Source organism: Lycium ferocissimum, chromosome 6 (assembly GCF_029784015.1).
Source record: "Lycium ferocissimum isolate CSIRO_LF1 chromosome 6, AGI_CSIRO_Lferr_CH_V1, whole genome shotgun sequence".
Classification (NCBI taxonomy): Eukaryota; Viridiplantae; Streptophyta; class Magnoliopsida; order Solanales; family Solanaceae; genus Lycium; species Lycium ferocissimum.
Window position 1 is genome coordinate 57,412,680 of NC_081347.1, and position 8,126 is coordinate 57,420,805.

Sequence of the window (8,126 nt, forward strand, 5' to 3'; positions counted from 1 at the left end):
TTGGTTTCGTAGATTTAAAAACAAATCAACTTTAGATAATAACTTTAATTACCTTAGGTGCCCTAATTCACCATAAATAATTAGGTGGCGACTCCCTACTTTAATTAACCCCGGAATTACCGGGATGTTGTAAACTATTTTGACCCTGGTTAAAATAGGGTATGACAATAAGCACAAGAAATTTCCTTTCCACTACCAATGTGGTAGAAATGCTTCATCCAAAAAGCAATAAAGGAACAACTCAAAATTTTCATTTTCCTTCCATTTTCCATTCATCTAGACTTAATACCCAACAAAATCCCCACAGGATATAAGTTTACCTTGAATATATTTCCCCCTAATAACCCTTGATTATAAGGGTTATGCCCTTTTACCTTCTTTTGCGTATAGAATCCCCTATAAACCGTTTCAGTTTACATTCTTTTGAGAATATAATGCCCCACAATCTCCCTTCCATAACTAATTCTTCTATCCACCAACTTCAGCGGCGTTGAAGAAAAAATTCAAAATCCATTGTGTTTGTAACTCTATCTGTATCTTCTTCCAGTAATATTCAATATTTGTTTCTTTTTGTATTATGATCAGTATGATCTCCTTGAAAATGTGATTTGCTCTATATATTTTGATTCAGTTTTGGAGAAGAATACTTTGATTCGGAGGTATATATCCTACTGCGGTTTTCAGAACAGTGACGACTATGGCGATTATGCTTTGTCACAGTGGTCGGTGGGATATCAGCGGTAACTTCATTGATTACGTTATTGATGGAGTAATAATCAGTCTAAATATAAGCTATGTCACATTGATTCCACCTATTTCAACACAACTTGGAATAGACACCAGGATGAAATTGATAGAAATAAAATACAAGGTGATCAATGACATATGTCCTCTGATGAAAATACGAAATGATATGGGAGTCCTTGTATATTTTGATATGAAGAAGGATCATAAGGAACTAGGAAAGTATCCTTTGTGTGTGACTTTGAGGGAAATGACTTTGGAATGTATATCTCTTAGCGGGAATTCAGTTGGTGCTAGATCTGATTGTGCTATGACGAACAATATACAAACTTCATACACTGCAGATACATTTGCGTGTATTCTTTGAATCGGTATTACAGAATGGGATGGGGACCTGTGGCGATCTTGAAAATGAAGACTCTAAAATAATAACCGATGCTATGCACAAAAATATAGCAGAGGATCAGGTATTCCTGGACAACAGTAAACTTGTGAGTTGTATTAAGCAGTATGCGATTATGAATCACCTCCAAGGCAGAGTGATTAGGTCGTGTGCAAAAAAAAAAATAGTAATTTTTAATTGTATTTTGATTGTATTTATAACTTTATATCTATATGATTGTACACCTATTGATTTTAATCAGTTTCACATTACTAGGATGTCATTAAAAACTTTGTTATTTACACAAATATTTGTTTTTGTATGTAGCTATTCACTTGTTTTAATTGCCGATCATTGTGAATGGCATTTCAAGTCTTCAAGGTTAGGAGTTTCAACGACAAATACACATGTTCGTTGCTATGTATGTTGGTATAATCTCTCATTCCACCTCTTACACATCCTACTTTCCTTTCTTTTCCTCTTGCTATTCACTTTAATATTTACATCGTGTTTGATTTGCTCACAGATCAGTCTTGATAGAGGAACCTGTAGCTTCCACAATGCATCATTCCTGGCCAATTTCTTTATTGGTTGAAGTTATCTTTATTTGGATGAAAGGATTATGAATAGACTAAATCCTTTTTGTAAATTTTTTGGGATCAAATCGTATTGATGGTTATATTAGAAGTCAGCTTCAAGTCCCCCTCTAACCTTGTAAGTTTTTGCAGCAATAGACATGTTAGGAGTCAAGCCTAACAATATGTACATTTCTATACTAAATTAAAAGCATGAACTCTTAATCTAAAAGTTAAATTAACTAGAACCTAATTAATTAATTTTTTAAAAAATAACGCACATGAAAAGACACCGCTTCAGCCACACGCCTGTTGCTAACGTTTCCACTGTTTAGTTTCTTCTCTATTTAGTGTTTTGATATGTTCCTTTTAGTCGAGATCTCTGCCTTTCATGATGAAAACTAGACGCTGGGATACTACTTTCTTCTATATTTTGCTTTACAAGAGAATTTCCAAATGAATTGCATCTGTTGCAGATGTTTTACCCAAGTGAGTATTAAAATGAACAATTCTATAGTGGATCACACAGCCTCTAGAAAAACACCAAATAAAAGTCATCCCATCATATGGTCAAATTTGGCATCATTCACCGGAAGCGTAACAACTTCTTAATAGCCATGTCAAAGTGATGAAGTTTAACTTGTATGTTTTCCTTCATGACTAGGTAAGTATCATGTTTTTGTTGTTTGTCAAAATAATTATGTAACTTCATAGATTGTATAATGCCTGAACCATATATAATTTAGTATTCCCTCCGTCCTAATTTATATCGCACCTTTCAGATTTCGAAAGTTAAACGAATTTTTTCTTGACCAGAATCTTTACATATGGTTTTTAATATTTTAGATTATCAACTATTGTACATATAGGACTTTCACGTAGTTTTCAAATATGAATATTTTACTTTATAAAACTTAAAGATTTCATATCCAAATTCACAATTAAAACTAAAAGTTTTGACTCTCGAAATTCGAACAATTCCACATAAATTAGAATAGAGGGACTAAATCATTTGAGAAGTGCTCAAATTGTCTATGCTTTCTCCTGTATCTTTAGCAAACATGTGTTGATTATGTTTGTGGATTTTGTGAATGAACAGATTATTTTTTTAAATGTTTAATTCTATTTTTATTTATGATGATTATGCAACTGTATCAATGAAGTGTGGTAGGTTTCTTTCTTTTTTTTTTTTTTTTTTTTTAATTTTTTTTAGAGTTATGTTCTTTTTATTGAAAGTGTAAAGAGATTTTAAAGTAATGACCTGTTATAACTAGTTAAATCGCACTAATAGGGTAAAACTCTTTACACAATCAATTCGTAACTTGAATCTTTTCTTCTTTCAATCGAACTTTGGTTTAAGCTTTCTTGAATCAGTCATTTTTATCAACAAAAAAGAAAAAGAAAAAGACCCCCTCCCCCCCTCCCCCCCCCCAGCCATTTCATAACATTCACTTTTTATTACAGAGTGCACCGTATAAATTTCTAAGAGTGTTGTAAGTGAAACTCATTCGGTTAACTTGGAGGTTAGAAGTTTTCTTATTTGCATGGAAAGGGCAAAGTGCAGTTCAAATGAATTTGTACTCAATATATAATAGGAGGTTTGTGTTACGAGAGGAGGGTTGTGAAAATTTGATATCCTTGATTTGACGATATGCTTGAAAGGATAGTAGTTTCGAGTAAGGTGACTTATGATATAATCATGGATAGGTGTTGTAAAATGGAAAACTTGGAGGAGGCTTTTAATTTATTTTTAAAAATAAACATGAAGATGACAAGGTGGAGCATAATATTATGACCTTAATGCATTGCTTAGTTGACTTATTATATGTTGGGGAAGATGGAGGACAATATTTGCATACTGGAGGAAGTGACGGGATATGTACCGTCCCCGATGGGTTTAACTACTTATACTTTTACGGACTTTCACAATGTGATGACATTAATTCATCATTATTGAATGAAGAAGTTGTTAAGAAAAGGGTACAAATGAATGAGTAGATGATGATGTTTTATTGATTGACTTGTGCAACAAGGGAAGACAGATATATAAGGTTACATAGATTTTGAAAAAGTTTAAGAAAAAAGAGCTTAAAGTTTTGCGAAATACTAGTTTGAGAGGCTATTACAAAATAGGCAATATGGATTATAGATGGACTTAATATTGTATGATAGAAATGACAATTAATTCTTTTGGATGTTCTGAGAAGTTGCTAGAAAGAGATAGATCACCAATACTGATTACATATAAAACTCTATTGAAATTGCACTTTGGAAGATCATATTTGAAGCAACATATACATATCAGTTCTCAACGCTATATATACTTTTTTACGGACTATCACAATGTGATGACATTAATTCGTCATATTATTCACATTCTTGTATTTTATTTTGCTCCGGCCTGCAAGACTGAGAAAGGAAGACATTAAATTGATGTCACTTTCGGGCATCTTCTTCACTAGTGGATTGATTTGTTTCTATTTTTGTAGGTCATTTTTTTTTTTTTTTTGGGTCTTTTAAAATGATTATTATAGTAAATCCCACAATTCTAGAACTTCAAGAACTTAATCAGGCGGTGCTTGTCATAGCTAGAGAAGTGTAGAAAATGTTGATTTTTGCTTTTGCGGAGTTAAAAAACTTGGAATAAGAAAAAGAGGAAAAAACAAGATGTCTTTTCATCTATGAACATGTTTGTACCTCATATTATCAAAATAAATAAAAAGATCACATGCACATCTACTCAAATTTTGATTGTTCATGTTTGTAGGTTACTACCATATTCAATCATCTTGAGCAAGATAAACAAGTCACCATACATGACATGGCATACACGCAAGATGCCGCAATGTACGTACATGTAAAATTAGTGTGTGTATATATATATATATATATATATATATATATATATATATATATATATATATATATATATATATAAGAGGGAATGTGAGGACTTTTGTAGTCTTCACATTAATTTCCCAAATTTTTAAAAACTTTTTCATTAATTACTTTTATGTCCTAATTTTATTTATTTAAGTCAATTTTTTTTGTTTTTTTGTTTTTAAAGTCTACTTTTCAAAAGCCTATCGAGCGCAGGGACTTTTGTAGTCCTTACAATAATTTTCAAATTTTTTAAAACTTTTTAATTAATTACTTTTAGGTCCTAATCTTATTTATTTATGTCAATTTTTTTGTTTTTGTTTTTAAAGTCTACTTTTCAAAAGCTATCGAACCTCCTACCTCATTTTTCACGTTCTTTGATTTTTTCGATTGGTGCTCGATATCCGCATTTGAGCCCAATTAATCCGTATAATTCGCACCGCATCGCGCCTATTCGGGGGAGCGCTTCCTCCAAAAATTTTTTTCCATATCCATGTTCGAACCCCTAATCCCTAATTAAGAGAGGAGCGTACTCCATCTCTACGCACAAGTTAAATTATGTATTTGTCTTAAAAGTTCATTAACTATGTATAGATTATTTATTTAGAACTAAATAACTTCAGAAAATTAGGATACATAAGTTGGGAATGTGAGGACTTTTGTAGTCCTCACATTAATTTCTCAAATTTTTAAAAACTTTTTCATTAATTACTTTTATGTCCTAATTTTATTTATTTAAGTCAATTTTTTATTTTTTGTTTTTAAAGTCTACTTTTCAAAAGCTATCGAGCCTGGGGACTTTTGTAGTCCTTACAATAATTTTCAAATTTTTTTAAAACTTTTTAATTAATTACTTTTAGGTCCTAATCTTATTTATTTATGTCAATTTTTTTATTTTTGTTTTTAAAGTCTACTTTTCAAAAGCTATCGAACCTCCTACCTCATTTTTCACGTTCTTTGATTTTTTCGATTGGTGCTCGATATCCGCATTTGAGCCCAATTAATCCAGAATAGATAATTCGCATCGCATCGCGCCTATTCGGGGGGAGCGCTTCCTCCAAAGATTTTTTTCCATATCCATGTTCGAACCCCTAATCCCTAATTAAGAGAGGGAGCTTCATCTCGCTGCACAAGTTAAATTATGTATTAGTCTTAAAAGTTCATTAACTATGTATAGATTATTTATTTAGAACTAAATAACTTTAAAATTAGGATACATAAGTTATAATGTCAAATTCTGGTTCCAAATTTGATTTGAATTAAATAATTTCATCAAAATAGAAGTTAAAATATTGAAGGAGTGGAATGAAAATTTTGCTTTTATATAACTACCCACTTGTGGGACTACAATGGGTATATGGTTGTTGTTGTTGTTGTTGTTGTTGTACACTTGTACTAACACAAATTATATTTCTTTAGTTAAAATATACTTTTATATTGAGTTTGGGCCGGGCATTAAAGACGGGCCTCACATAACTAGTATATATATATATATATATATATATATATATATATATATTATAGACACACACACATATAGTTTGCCTGTACCTTTGGCTTCGTTAGGAGATGAGGTATATTTTTTAATAAAAGGCTAACATCGAGGACATTATTTTGTTTGGTTGAAAATATAGAGAAAATTAAACCGTTTGTCGTACTTTTAGATTTAGACACATAATTAGCATAACTAAGTTCCTCAAAAAGAACAGAATTATTTATATTTATAGCAGCTTTTCACAGTTAAAACATAATTTAAGAAATAAAGACTTTACACAATTAAGAGACCAGTTTCCTACTTCAACAAAAGCTTGTGCGAAAAAGTAGGGTTTCCAAACCCTCTGTTTTCCATTTTAGTTACATCAATTTCCTTCCTTGATTGTTTTTCCTTTTTCGTTTACTGCTAGCAAGTTTTTATTATATAAAACCTAAACTTATGTATAATACTATTATTATAGTACCATTTATATGATTAAATATTGTTACTGAAATATTCAATATGCCAGAATTATTCAATAAATATATAATGGAATATTCATTATTATACTGTTTATATAATTAATTATTGCTAATTAAATATGAAATATACCAGAATTATTCAATTATTATACCTTCTATATAATTTATTATTGCTATTAAATATGAAATATACCAAATTATTCGATTATTATACCTTTTTTTATAATTTATTATTGCTATAAAATATGAAATATACCAGAACTATTATATTATTATACCTTTATATAATTAATTATTGCTAATTAAAGTATACTGGGACTGTTCGGCGGATCATATCTTGAGCAAGAAAATTAATTAGCAATGGGTGAGAATTGAAAGATTAAGCGTTGACAAGATGGGTTGCTTAGATGGTAAGCACCCTCCACCTCCAACTCGAAGGTTGTGAGTTTGAGTCATCAAGGGAGACAAAAAGGGGAGCTAGAGGGGTGAAAACAAAATAAGCGTGATATATGGACGAAAAAAATAAGAATAGAGGATTGAGATTTTAACGTGATTCTCTTTGAAAATTATGTAAATTTCCTTATATCTTGCACAATCATGTTTTTTCATATATAATGGAGATTTTTTTGACTATATATATAATGGAGATTAAATATAAATATTTTTGAAAGTAGAAGGACAGTAAGTGACCTGCCTTTTCCATAAATGAAATCCAACCCATTCCTTTACGGATTGAAGAGCCAGCGTAGGAATCCAATTTCTTTTGGGATTACGTCCAATTATGGTTTGCTAATTCAATTTTATTTAGGGTTATTGATTTGGTTTTCTTTATAAAGCAAACCTCCTCTTCCATTCCAACCACAATCGATCACCGATATGCCTGAAGGTATAAGGGTGTCAAGTGGGCAGACCAAGCCAGAACACTGGCCAGAACCCGGCCCACCGGCCCGGCCCAAGCCCACTAAGAGGTGTAAGGAAATTTGGGGGTAGGTGGGTTTTGGGGCTGGGCCGGACAAGGTGGACAGCCCACCAGCCCGGCCCACCAGCAGCCCGGGTGATGGCCCACCGGGGCACCGGCCCGGCCCACTTCAAATTTAAAAAAAAAAAAAAAAAAAAAAGAAGATAAGTACTACATTTATTACTAATAATAAGTATTTTAAAAACATTGTATCCCAATAAAATAGCTGTAGCTATAATTGTGGGATTCTTAAAATTTTGGAAGCAAATATATGATATATTTATTAATTATTCAAACCATAGTTAGAATCTTACTTTAGTTAATTAAAACTTAACCATTAAAACATGTAATGTATCTCTTATTCAAGTAAGAACTTGGGGAAAGTTTGTAAGCTTTAAAGTTTAAATTCGACTTTGCAATTATTGATTAATAAAACTAAAGGCTGTTGAGCCTTTGAATTTCTTTTCAAATTTGTGTTATAATTTTATTTATGATTTTATTTACAAGAATAATAATTTGTACGCGGTCAAAATAGAACTATAAATGTAATTGTGTAAAACTAATCCTACACAAAGCAAAGAACTCCAAGATAAATTTACGCAAGGAGGGACAAACATTGATCAAGGCCCAA